The sequence below is a fragment of the Rhamphochromis sp. 'chilingali' genome, assembly GCF_963969265.1.
Source record: "Rhamphochromis sp. 'chilingali' genome assembly, chromosome: 4".
Taxonomy (NCBI): domain Eukaryota; kingdom Metazoa; phylum Chordata; class Actinopteri; order Cichliformes; family Cichlidae; genus Rhamphochromis; species Rhamphochromis sp. 'chilingali'.
In genome coordinates this window covers 39123989-39138557 of record NC_137948.1, presented here as the reverse complement: position 1 = coordinate 39138557, position 14569 = coordinate 39123989, and positions in this window count along the sequence as shown.

Sequence of the window (14569 nt, the reverse complement as noted above, 5' to 3'; positions counted from 1 at the left end):
GTAACTAAAAAAAACAACAACAACAACAACAATAAAAAGTAGTAATCCTGGGACAACATAGCCAGGAATCAATATGCATGAAATGCGTCCAACACTTTGCCAATGCTGAGCATTTGAAGTGTCTAAAAGGTTGCCGCGTGCATCAAGTTGGACCCAGCGAAGGACAATGCACTGATCTGATAGTTAAAACAGGATCAAAGCCTGAGTGGTGATAGTAAAGCACTTGTTATGAACCTGCCTTCACACCAAAGCTGTGAATGAAAGTAGGAACAAAACACATCTCACATTGTGTTCTCTCACACCAATCTCCCTGGTCATGTAATATGTTTTTTTTAAAAAAAAAAAAACAACCCATTTATGCACTATGTAATTGGCGTCATGTGTGCATAAATTAACTCAATTGGCACTTTGACTGAAATCCCCTGAGAGAGGCGATTCCTTGAGGGCCAAACAATATCTGCTGTATAATTTATTCAAGTGACTAAATCATCTACAAAACTTTCCTCTCGACCTTTCTTGAACCTGTTATGTTACAGCTGGCTTTGGCTCTGTATTTGTCATTGCTTTCTAAAAGTACAAGTCCCATTTTCAGCCTGAACTTATCTACTGAGGTGCATGCCATTTATATATACACATATATTTATTTTGTTTCTTTTTCTCTTGGGTTTCGTTGATTGTTTATAGTCATGTGGTTAACCGCTCCCCCTGTCCGAAAATGTCCTCCTCCTTGCAACCGAGTCTCACTTACGTGTCTATCTATTTATATTCTGACAGAATAACAAACACTCAAGTTAATGAATGTAGTGACATGAATCCGTCGAACAGCAGTCTGCAGATGCTTGATTTTTTTTTTTTAACAGACTGTTGCTTTCTCTCCTTTTGCTTTCTGCTGCTGTCATTGGAAACACAGTCGTTTTCAGTAGCCTTTAATACCGCAAATGTCTCAGGATCGAGCCAGTGGGATGGGCAGCAATATTTGTCAGTCGGAAAATGGCGCATGACTTAACTACCTGTACTGAATTAGTAGACGTGTGTACGCACGCACGCGCTCACATACAACATGCTAACTTGGTCAGTAGAGACCAAGTGCTATACCTCATTCTCAGAACTCCTTTCCGTGCCTCGTACTTTCACGTATCCCTTACCTGGGAGCTTGGCAAAGGTGTAGTTGATACTCTGGGAAATACAGTATCCTCCACTGTTTCTGCGCTTTTATAAGCTTTTCTTCTTTGTTTTGCCTTCACATTGCAAAAAAAGACACGTCAAGTGTCTGACTGACCAATACTTGCCACCCACCGCTTTTAAGGTATTTTTTTATTTGCGAAAAAACATTATAGCATAGGGGACTATACAGCTATCCCAGGTTTAGGTTGGTCTTATATGGGGAGAGTGAAACCCTCTTCCTACTAAAATTCTAAACATTTACAGATTCAGTCATCTGGTTTCACCCTGGAGGCAGTGAGTCAGGTTGGTTCCACCCTGGTTTGAGAAGGAATACGTGTTTTTAAATATACATATGTTTGTTTCCAAGTGTAACAGAACTCCAGGATGAAACCTGACCAGGGTACATTTTGTCCTTTTTCTTTCTCAAACCCAGAGAAATCAGAGACCCAGCAGTGGAGATTGGGGGACAGGTGGACAAGTTAACCTTCCTTTATGAGCTGTGATTTTTTTCCTAAACATTTGACACTGTATTCCCAAACAAAACAAAAAAAACGCAGCACGCACAGGAAAATGTCCTTAATGATGTTCAAAATGAAAAAAAGCTATATCTTATGAATATGTATGTATTTATTTTTACTGTTTTTTGCATCTTCATGTGAGCTAATCAGTTTCTCTTTGTTTGTTTTTTTTAGGTCGGTTGTAATTCAATTTGGGTTTTTTTTCTTCTGAGAGAAAGACTGACAAAGATATAAAAAAGAGAAAAAAATGTCAAAAAAACAAACAAAACAACTACTGTAACCTCACTTATTAGACGACACGGGATGCGCCGTTCTGTCACTGGGCGGTGCACGATGTGGTGGGATACCAGGAAGGAAAGAATTGTATACGATTGCCGTGCACCTCTCCGCAGAGAAGTTGCGTCTGTTTCTTATTCTGTCACGCTGCATATCTGGTTGTCATTTATACCTCAGGTCTGACCACTTCAAAGCAGCTGATTGTATATTAGAAACACACAAACCAGAAGAATCAGGATTTTTAGTGCGGCTCGTTTCCAGATTTTTAGATGTAACTGACATACGCAGATTTTGAAATTTTTTTTCTTGTGATTGTTTGTACTGTTGTTCTTCAAATGGCATATTTGTTTGTTAAACAAAAAAGAAAAATGAATTCTTTAAAAGCCAGAAGCCAGGTTTCCATGAATACAGTTCTGTATTCTTGTTAGCACAGAGCGCGCGCACGCACACAAACCAATAGAGACGTGACGCACCCACAGCAACACACATTCTCGCTCCTCATCAGGTAGCCACACTTTGTGTGGGCGGATTATATGTATAATTATGAAGCTGGAGTCTGCCGTGTCTCTTTTAGAAGCAGGTGGGTGTGTTTTGTCCACAGCCTGCAGAACATCAGCCCTGCTGGCTGATTTTGATCTGGCACACTGGGGCACTGCAGGCACTGCCTCTGTGAAAATCACTTTGTTTGTTTCTTGCCTTTCAACAAAGACTCCTTTTCCTTTTTTCTGGTAAAGGAAAAATCCTCCCTACAGTTGTTCTCTTCTAAGTGGCCAGTCTGTGGTGCTTTGTGCATTCCTGCAGTCTTTTTTAGAACATTTCCTTCAAGCTACCTAGTCTATTTTTGCTGCTGTAAGTGACAACCCTCAATTCCCAGGACTTCTTTTCACGGGGCCTGGAGGATGGGGATGAATTTATTGGGTGGTGAGGCAATAGAAATGGAACAATTTAGAGTCGAGGGCTGCATTTGGTTTTGGTTGGATGTGGGGAAATCAATAGCAGAATGTGCTGTTTATTTGATATAGAAAGAACGTAAAGCGTTGTATCTGCTTGCCAAAAAGCACAAACATGAAGGATGACTTCTCGTCAATAAATCATTCAAGTCTTATTTAGAAGGCATGTTCGAAGGAGCATTTTCTTTATCTGTTTTTAAATAAAATCCCACATTTGACCTATAGCGAGACACTTCAAATCATATAAAGGTAAAGTAAGCATTGCTCCTCGACTGTCTCTTGCAGGATTGCACGCTGGTCTCTTGAGACAATTTGAGCTTTAGGCTTGGATTTATCTACTTAAAGACAAAAATGATTCTGGAGTCTAAGAACCAGCTGCAGGAATGCACAACATATCACCAGTAGTTAAAATGATGGATTAAGTCCCCAGTCCACAATTAATCCCAGTTTTGGACACATGTCTGAGAAAAATATGCCCAGTGTGCTTTGGGATGGATTTTTCTTTTAACCACATATCCAACTGCATATCCAAGAATCATTTTGCTCTCTTGCAACAGAATCTACTGCACTCGGAACGCAGTTTTCCAAAGTAAGAATCGGCATCAACTAACAGTTACAGTTCTCCTCGTCCATCGTAAGCTGTGCTGTTTCTTCTCGACACATTTGTACAAGCGCTGCTAAGAGGTCTGTTGAAATGTGCATTTCCTCTGACGTGGAGCGTGATGCCAAGTTTTTTAAATGTCAAAGTGTTTGTGACAAGCAGTCACTCAGGAGCAGGTTGGCTTTGAAAGCAGAGCTGAGTACAGGTCTTAAAGGCCAGACACGCCTCTGGAATGATGCTGATCTGCAGCAATCAACACAACAGACTCCTTCACTCGCTGCTGTTTAACAGCATTAAAGAAATGTGGACGTGCCAGGGTATTTTGGCACAAATCACAAACTAATAATGCCCTCCAAGGATAAAAAGTTATTTGAACATTTTTCCAGTAGGCTTTGATTATTTTTACGGGGCCGAATAAGTGATTACATAAAGTTGTTCAATCAGTGGAATCAAGAGTGCCTTTTTGAAGACTCTAATCTTGAATTTGAAGACACAATCTCAAATCTAGTGCTCAAGGGTTGGTTTCTTAATCAAGTATAATCTAACAACCTGGTTGAAATTACAAAGTAGCTTGAAGAGTGGCATTTTTCCTTCAAAGAAAACGTTGTGAGATTCGGGTCAAATTTGTAGGTTTAAAATTCACAGCCCCACCCTCCTGTTACCTTGCTTGATTAGGTTACACCGTGAGAGGCACACAGGCACACGTTTTTTTATTTTCCTTACCCAGCAGGCCCTCTTTGCTGGTGTGCATCTCAGCCCTCCTTACAGACAGATAGATGCAGTGGTCTGAGGAGGTGGATGGGAGTGCAACGGTGAAATCTAAGTGAAGTGGAGAAGAATAAAGGCCGCCGAAGGTCGCCTTCCCCACCCCCACGATACGGTTAAACATGAGGCTTTTATTGAGATGATGCTGAAATTCACTTCAGAACTCTACATTACTTTACTGCTGATCTGAAGCTTTTAGGTACAATTGGGGGGGTATGAAAATGCAATTTCGGGCTTTGTGAAGGAACTCTGAGGTGCTCTTGTGTGTTGCCATGACAATCTTGCAGCATCGTTCCCGTGTGGAGGTGTGTCTGGCCCTTTACAGCCACTTACATGGACCAGCTGGTCTCTGTTCCTCTGAACTCAGAACCAACTCTGCTGACACCTGTTCACAAAGATTTAGGGTCTAATTTGGATATTTTAGTAGAACTTAAGCAGTGCGGCAGATTCATTTGCTTTTGTCTAGTGTACTTTGTGTTGAGGGAAATGCTACTGGACTAAGACACGATGCTACAGACCACAAAGATTGAAATTGTTGCTACCTCAGTCTGTCATGTCTGTAGCAAACTATTCAGATGCAGAGAAGTCTGCTGCACAAGGCTGACTTGAAAACTGAAGCGTATTTCCTCTTAGGTAGTTAAACTCATTTTTCATTTGTTCCCAGGCTGTACATCCATGTGAATCTTCATCAGCCCTTTTCAGGGACCTCTGGTGAAGTTAAATGCTGCATAGAGGATTTTATCAGGCTGTTGGTTTTTTCCTTACAGAAAATGTGTCAGATTTTGACTTTCCTATCTATAAAAAGTTTCCAGTGATGCTCTGTCATGCCGGCGCGTCTCTTTACACACTTCTCAGAAGACTAATCATCAACTTCTTGATACCGTCACTTTTTGTCCCGTGGTTATGTGTCATTCTCACAGCATCTTTGGTCATTGGAGCGTGAGCGGTGCAGGGCTGACAGGGCCTCATTTGTTCCCAGAGAGATGGGGCGTTCCTGGGCCACTGCAGGTCTGTCACCTTTCTTCAGGCCTTTTCATAAACGTCATTTCCTTCTTCTTCTTCTGGTGTTCTGTTTTTATTCTGGTAACTCTTCACAGAAGCTTTTCTTTTCTTGGGTTAACTGTGTACATATTTGTTTTTTAAAGACAGGGCTTGAGGCTCTTTTAGCAACAAGGAGATCACTATCCTCTGGAATACTGAGTCTTTCTAGAAGGAAAGAAAACCCACTGAAATTCTACGTATGGGATGTGGTTAACATTTCAGCTGTAGTGTAAATTTTATGAACTCTCCCCAAAATATACTCCGTGTTTTAAAGGTTTGATCTCTTGTTTTGATGGTTCAGGGTAATGAGCTCGGGCTTGGCTTTTGGTTTCTACGTTTAAAAAAGAGAGAGAGAGAGAGGGAGCAAGAAAAACAAGAAAAAAAAGTGAGCAGGTGTTGTGTTTTGTTGAAATCGCCCGTGTGTTTTCCGTGATCCTCTTGTAGCTTGTTTTTGCCGTCCTTCACGTTATGACGTTCGCTTAATTTGCCGTCTTTGACAGCCACGTACCTCCTCTGTTACTTTCGAGTTATGAAGTCTACACTACATGCAGATAACCACTGCATTTTTAGTCAAGCTGAAGAACAACACTGGCTCATGAGATCGATTGTCAGGTCAGACAGACTGGCACTTGCTGAGTGGGTATTGGAGGTCAGTCGTCAGACAGGAAGTTTGGTGGGTGAGATACAAATTCCCAAACTGTAAAGAAGATTAAATGTCACGAGACCTCACACTCATCTGGAAGCAAGAACATCACTTGAAAGGGTAATTTATTGTTTTTGATGAATTCTGTACTTTGTTTTTTAGCCAAATACTTTTCCAGTGCTTTATAAACAGCAAGGATTGTAAATCTGAATAACTCATAGCAGGGGAGGCTCATGCAGAGCTCGTTTAACAGCCCAGCTCGTTGGTTCTCTGGAGATCTAACAAGACTCAGGCTGTTGCCTTCCCAAATGTAAAAATTACAGGACGCTGCTCCATTAAAAACAAGAAGAGAAAAAAATAAAACCGAACGAGCGCTTTGAATCCACGTGCGGGAAAAAATAACGCTGTGTTTGTTCTTTCAGTCTTTGATGATGCTCTTTTTTTTCATCTTGGTGTTTTTGGTGAGCAAAAATGTAAAAAAGAAAAAAACTTACAACACAGAATACCTCAGACAAGAAATCCATGTAACCTTGACGACCTCCTTATATTGTCAGACCCTGTCCATCAACACTCATCTCTGGACACTTTCATCTCCATTTTTGTCATTTTTCTTTGTTCCTCCTGCCAAATGTAGTGCGTCGTAGCCGGTAAAGGTTCCACAACTTTGCTTTGTCTATTTTTTTAAACACTAATTTAGCTTCACATTCCCACATGTTCTATTTTCTAATTTGTCGACATTCTTGGTCTTAATCCTTTCACAGCCCACACTGCATTGAGCTGTTGTTTTCAAGACGATTTTAAACACTGCTATTTCCCAGTGGTTCAGAAAGATTCACAGAAGACATTCTTTGAATCCCCGTAAAAGATGGAAGTTTAAAAAAACAGACTCTCCAGTCTTTTGTTTCTCCAAGTGGGTTTGCTGATAGAATGAAGGCCAATGCTGTATGTGAAACACTTGAAACCACACATTCCCCACCTTGTTCCCTTTGCATACCTCTTTATCAACTTTTTATTGTTGTTAAAACTGAATGTAAGAAAAAAAACACAAACACAACAAACCTCTAATTTAACTATACATATTTAAGAATAAAAGAATACTCTATATGTGCACATAGATATACCTATACAAGCCCCACACAGACATAAACACAAATGCATATGTATATAAAAATCTCTAATGTCATATACTTTTATCTTGAAAAGGAAGAGGATGAGCCTTTTCCATTGATGATTCAGGGAAACAATACAGAAGTCCAGTGCAGTATGTTAGGTGAAATCGCTCCCACTCTGTCGCTTTTGGTGTTTGTTTTCTTACTCTGTTCTTGCTTGCTATTTTCCCATGATGTAGCATAGGGCAAAGGGGCAGGGCGGCTCGAGGTTGTTTTTGGTTTTTTTGTTAACAGACAATGTAGTGAAACTAGGATCTTGTGTAGTTGTAGTCTTTTTAGGCCTGATTCTGTGAAATGGGGGGATGGGTGGGTAAGCGGATGGGTCTCTTTTTTCTTTTTTTCCTGAAGCGGACACTGTAAAGACAGTATATGTATGAAGATGACTTAGATATGAAGTCACACTGGGTGGGTTGAAGGGCTGCAGGGAGGGTGATGGCTTATCTTCAGGATGGTCGTGTATATAGATCGGCTTTACCCATCAGTCCTCGCCTGGTTTTTCACAGGTGGGTTGGAATTGTATACTGAAGGCACTGAGAATGAACGCTTTTGCGTGTTTTTATGTCTAGAAAAGAAAAGACTGTTTTAAATGAAGGAAGTGGAGGGGTGATGAACCCTGTTCAGGTTCTCCACAGAAGCCAACAGACAGCGAAGTTGTTAGAAAAAGCGGCTCCCTCGAAACACCGCTTTGCTGGGAGTGACGGATGATTTCGTGGACGTTGACGCTCTTGATATTTTTGCATGCTGGTGTACATACCCCTCAGTCCTTTTGTTTGAAGAGGCTGGTTAATCCAAAAGCTCTCCTTTTCCTTTGGATGTTGTCCGCAGGACAGATTCGGATGTTTTGAATATAAAATATAGCCCCCCGAGGGAAAAAAAAATCGCCTTTCATAAGAAGGTGCACCTAAGGTGTTTGTTTGTCACTGCAACAGCTTTCGTAGTAGTTTTTGGCTAAAGCTCTTTTGCAATCATTCTGTTTTCCTTGTGTAAAGTAATTTTTTTCAAGTGTATGAGTGTGAATGTGTGTGCCTATGTAAGAAACGATGTGCAAAGCTTGCTTCTTTCGATTTCTTTTTTCCCCCTCAGTTCAACCATGTTTTCGTCTCAGAGTTGTTTTTAAGGAACATTAATCTTTTTGTGCTCTTATGGAAACTCAATGAAACAGTGTGCAAGTTTGAAGAACTGCATCTCTGTCTGTAAAAGATGCTTCTCTCTGGGCACCTTACAGACCTAAATTGCATTACCCAGACACCCTCAGGGACCCTTGACAACACTGCTCTCACTCTTATTCAGGTACTTAATCTATATCGAGGCCTAGCAGTGATCAACTTTAACTATAGTTTATTTCATTAGCCTGTTCCTATGAAAACGAATTACAGCCAAAATTTGATCCGAAACAGTCTGTCTTGCCCTCTACTCATGGAATTACATCTCGTTTTCTAGCCTTACATGTCTCTTTTTGTAACCTCTGGATAGGTTTAGTATGTTCTGAATGTTAGCTGTCTTCTCAGTTCATAACTACTGAGTCTTTGTAAGCACCCTGTTCTCTCTCTGACTTGCGTTAAGTGTCATGGCTTTTGCTCTGTGCAGTAATCAGGAATTGATTATTGTGTTGCTACGAAGCACCAACCTAACAGTGACTTACACCAAGCTAACCTCTTAAAATAAACACGTCAGACAAGTGCACACAACAGTGGTTTGGCTTTAAAATTGTCTTTAAAGCCGTCCACGGTCCTTTACAAATGCTGGTTTAAAAACCAGAGAAGATACAGTAAGCCATCTTCAGGTATCCCTCTGGTTTAAGTGCTAACTTTGTTTTTTTTCTCCACCAACTGTGGAGCCACACACAACAGAGAAATGTGATGGATCTGCCTTCAGTTCTTCTAAAGCTTCAGGGAAAACCTAGTAACCCTCTCTACAAAGCTAAGCTGACTCTTATGTCACCAAACCTGCGGCTGTGTTCAGGAACGAGGCGAGTCTAACTTGGGTACAAATATCTGCTGGGCAGTTTTCAGTGATGTTGTGCACATTTGTTCTGTGATTTTGTTTTTTAATTTCTGGGTTTTTTTAAGACAGCCACTCATCTCTGCTGTGATTGGTTGATGCCTCTGCTGGATGTTAAGTGTTTGTGTTGCTTCGCACAGCTTGGCAGATTCCAATGTCTGTTTTATGCTAAGAACTAGTCATGCAAAGCAGTTATTTATTGGCCTGGTCTTGATGACAGGAGTGTAGTATACATATTGCCTAAATTTTGTACCTCTTACAACAATCACATCACTGATGTTTGGTGAGAACTATGTAAAGCTGTATTTCATGTTAGAGCTCTTGCAATTACTTTCTACATTCCTAATGTTGGTTTTGGTAGTAACCTGATTTTGTTGTGATAGAAATAAATCTGATTGGTTTGGAAAAAGGCTTGTAATATTTGGTAGATGCAAGAAGTGTTGTCCAGGGGTTTAGACTTTAGTTTGGAGAGAACAAAAAACCTCTTTTCTTGTTCTTGGTTTTTGTCCTGCTGAGGTTTCTAAGATTTCGTAATCTCACCTCGCTTCTTAACGGGTGGCTGGACGCCCCGAGACGGGGTCTGCTGGGCTTCTTTTTTTGTTTTCCTCTTTTCCACTGAGATTTTGTTTTTTGGTTTGACGATATACCTCATTCCTTCAGTCCAGCGGGCCCTCGGGGGGGGGCGCTGTGCCGATGCTCAGGACGCTCAAGCCCCCTTTCACGGTTTGGTCCCACCTGGACTGTACCTCTCATAAACACACATACACACATGCATGCACACTTACATACAGGTTCTCCAAATACCCCGATGGACCTCATTTTTCAATATCTACTGTTTACAGTTTGACTAAGAAACTAATTTAAAATATTTTCTCATATTGTAGTTTAATTTATGTACAATGTACAATTTGTTTTTCATTTGTTTTCATTCTATTTTGTACGTTGTGAGTTGGACTTTTATTCTTCTAGATTTCTGTTATTAATGTCCATGTAAATGAGCACTTAACAAGGATCACAATAATCGGTTTTAGTTTGACTGACACTTTTATTTCCCCCCTTTCTTCCTGTTTTGAATTCAAAATCTGATTTTTTGTTTGGGCTAATGAATAAAAAATCATCTCATAATGTCTGTGATTTTTTTTTATATAAAAAGATTAAAGATGATGATTTGAGTTCCTTTGTTTTTTTGTTTGTTTTTTTACTTTATTTTGCATTGAATATCAGGCGACGCTGATTATATCTGTCTTTGTGCATGTGTAAAATATTTTACTGGTTATGTTATATTCAATTTGGTAAAAAAGGAAGAAAAAAAAAGAAAAAAGAAAATTGCCATTTTTGCCACACATTTCAGCTGTAATGTTGTGTAAGGTAGTATTCACTGGATGCTAGAACCTTCTTTTCAAAACCACTATTCTTCTAATAAATTTTGTTGTGAAAATACCTCGAGTCTTGTCTGAGTTTGTGTTTTGTTTCATAGGAACACCATAACCTGCCCGTATGCAAAGTACTGATTCGATGCAACAAGTACCAAGGCTGAGCTTTGATCAATGGACTGTCTTTAAAAATTGCATCACTCTTTTTACAGTTTCAGTATCACAAGTCAGCATCATGCAAATACTGGGAACCACCGTAACCTGCTAGTGACAAAATCCAACACAAGGTTTTCAATGTAGCATCTCATTTCTTTGAAATCAGTTTCACGACTGTCAACAACTTCCAGCGACCACTCACCAACTGGTAGCAGAACACACACTTTTCCCTAGTGATGAGTGATTGCCAGGGGCCCACTGACCAGTCTCTAGCCCTGCACGAATGGGGCTTTAGCATTCGAGAGCAAGCGTTCACCAACCAGTCAGGAAAACACAGTTTTCCCTCATGACCGGTGGTTACCACAGGTAACTGAAAGGTTTGTAGGCCAGATACTTGAAACGAGCAACTGGGGACATAAATACATCAGGAAACTCGAATAAAGACAAAACAATTTTCTCATAGGCTTTTGTACAACCTGGATTACTTTTGCAACCCCAGGGAGGAGAGTCTGACCCCTCATCCCTTCCTGGGTTTCAAAGATATTAAAGGTCAAGCACTGCCCCAATGAGAGGAACATTGAGGCACTTGAACATTGGGGTGTAGATATTACTATACACCATTCATCAGGATGTAATATCAGGATGTATGGCAATAAAAAAAAAAGAATAAAGTCATGGAGCCATGCATTTTAAGTTTGTCCAACGAAACAAACGTAGGATTTGCAGATGCAAAATTATATAATGGGGGCTCATCTGGGGCATAATTTGGTCCCGTTGGCACTTCATTTCAATTTGTATTTATACAGTGCCAAATCACAACAACAGTCACCTCAAGGTGCTTTATATTGTAAGGTAGACCCTACAATCACATGACCCCCTATGAGCAAACACTTTGGCAACAGTGGGAAGGAAAAACTCCCTATTAACAGGAAGAAACCTCCAGCAGAACCAGGCTTAGGGAGGGGCACTCTCTCATAATGTACACAGGCAATGTGTCTGTAAGTTATCAAATGTCAACTTTAAACACATCTTACAAAAAAAACATAACCTGCATGATATCAAGTAAAACTCCAGCATACTATTAGACATATTTTCTGATTACTCTCACACTTGATATATCTACTTGAGGGTTTTACATCAGTGTTATTTTGTTGTATTAGCCAGCAGCCCTGAAGTAGTGAGATGTTAATTCAACCAATAACATTACTTGTATGAATGGGCTCTCTAGCTGCCTCCAGCAGCTGAACAATTACCACCTCTCCGCTTCACATCTTAATCTGCTCTCTAATTCTTTGGCCATGCCCACCTCTTTCTCCTTTTCTACTTTCATTTCAAATGTGACTATCCCCATCTTTATCTCTGGCCTTCTCTGCTGCAGGGCCTAAGAATAGAGGCCTTAGAGGTGGTGGGAGGCAGGAAAAGACAAATAACTTTTCAGGGCACATGAAGTAGGTCACTCTCCTATCAAATATTTATTTCTCACACTATGCCTAAGGCTCCAAAAAGACTCCCTCTTTAAATACTTTATCTGTGTGTGCAAGTGTGTTTTCCTATTTCACTCATGAACACATATATGCCAGCCCTTTATCTGTGGCTCACTGAATCAATATTGTGAAAATTTGGAGGTTCCACTCACTTTAGGAGGTCTGACCTCGTTTTGTTTTGTTCCAGCCTTTATTAAATAGATATTGAAAAATCTTTTCGCCACAGCACCATGCATTGATCAATTTTGGTGTATTTTGCAGTGCACAGGAACTAGGTGTTCAAAATAGGAATAATGAAATAGAAAATAGGGGTAAAATTTTAATAAAACCCCTAACCTCAAGACCGAGTTTATAGCCCTCTATGGATTATTATTCAGATCTTCCAATAAAAGCATTTTGTGTGACCTTCTATCATGAAAATATATAACACATACTTTCAGCTCAAATTACCGCATGCATTGCCTCCATCAATAAGTCAAGCTGAAATTTACACCCATGGTTTTCAAACAGCAGTGACTTTACAGGTGGGTGCCAAAGATTCATGTCACCAAATCATATGTTCACTTCTTTTCATTGAGCAATGCTGCTGTGTAACGGACAGAAATGTGTTGTTGTAGAACATCATGATGTCACAGTTAGTTTATTTTTGATATACTGGCGATGTGGTACTGTGCAAAAGTCTTGTGCGAGCACCCAGACTTACTTGTGATTGTAAAAAAGTGAAAATCTTTCAGAAGGTCTTTTTCTGTAAGATTGGATCCCTTTTCACTCATATTCAGTCCAGTCCTTGTAGCTGACCATTTTTGGTTATTACATTACGTAACACCAAACATTCAGGCAAAAAAAGACAATCAAGGAATGAACTAGTGTGGTGTCTGCACATACCAGACAACGTAGAGGAGAAGACACTTTTCTATGTATATGTAACAGTGACAGTTGTGTGGTGTCTCTTGAAGACAACCTAAGTTAATATTTAGTGATGTCACAAGTATGCGCCACTCAGGCCTCATATCTTTACCTCCTTAATTCAAGGTAACGTTACGGGTTGTATGAACACTGCTCGCTTCATGTATACTAAGACAGCAGCCGTTCAAATGAGCCTGGTAAGGTATTCAAGATATTCAAGAAATATTCCATTAATGAAAATGGGACAGACCGACGGCCAACCTGACAACAACTGCTGCAGGGAAATAGAAAGATCAGCTTGAAGATGTTTTTCCCCTTATAGTAGGCACTGTCATTTGTGTGTATATATATAGTAGAGAGAGAGAGAGGATTTATAGAATGATAGATTTTTGCTTACAGTTGATTAATTTGCGGGAAAGCAGCCTCAGTTTGAAAACTTGTATCATGAACTGAGTGACTAACTTTATTTCACCTATTTTCCTTCATTCAAACCTCAGCAAATTCCCAGACTAAGCTGTTAGCAAATGAAGAAGATGAATACAAAGACAAATGTTCTTATTCAGATTAACACAAAAGTCTGTCTAGAAGAAAAGGTCAGAAAGTTTTCAACCCAAACTAGTTCAGTCTAAAGATATCTATATATCTTAGACACCTCTTAGAATGTGTATGCAAAGGATACGGTTTTGGGTACTAGAAGCTTCCAGATTTCTGATTAGCATCTACGTTGGTACTACATGGGTTAGGGTACTACTGACTGATCACAATAAAGGAGGTTTTACCATCATTACTTAAAACCCCAACTACACGCAGCTAAAGAGTCCATGAGAGGGATGAAATTTGATGAAGTCATTGAGAAGCTTGAAGCCATTAGCAATCATGATGCTTTTTGAATTTATCTGCAGTTGACAACAATGGCCTGCAAATAGACATGGAAGTCTTGACCAGGTTATCTGCCAGCTACACTATAAGGCTTGAAAATAACTGAACAGTTCACTCATTTCATCCCTACATTGTTAGTATTAAGGTTGTCCAAGAGTCCCAAGTTTACGTGTAGTTCACTGCAAAACATTATAAAGTAGGGATTAAAAGAAAAAAATGTGGATAAAAATAAATGTTTCGGTTCCTTTGCACAGCTTGGATGATACTAATGTCTTTTTGACATGAGGAACTAGTCATGCAAAGCAGTTTTTTTTATTATTATGTACTTCTTACACCAATGAAACCAACCAGATGTTTGGTGAAAACTATGTAAATATATATTTTGTGCCATATAAGTTCTTCAAATTACTTTCTACATTCCGGTTGTTGGTTTTGTTGTGATAAAAATAGATGTGATTGGTTTTCTGCCTCTGGTTAGCATTGTCACGTGCTTGGAGCTTACGTGTTCTCCGCGTACCTGCATGATTTCTCTGCCAGTACTACAGTTTCCTTCCACTGTTCAACGACACGTTTGGTCATTCTAAACTGGCCGTAGCTGTGAGTGTGAGTGGTTGTTCCCCTCTATTGGTTAGTTTTTTAACTC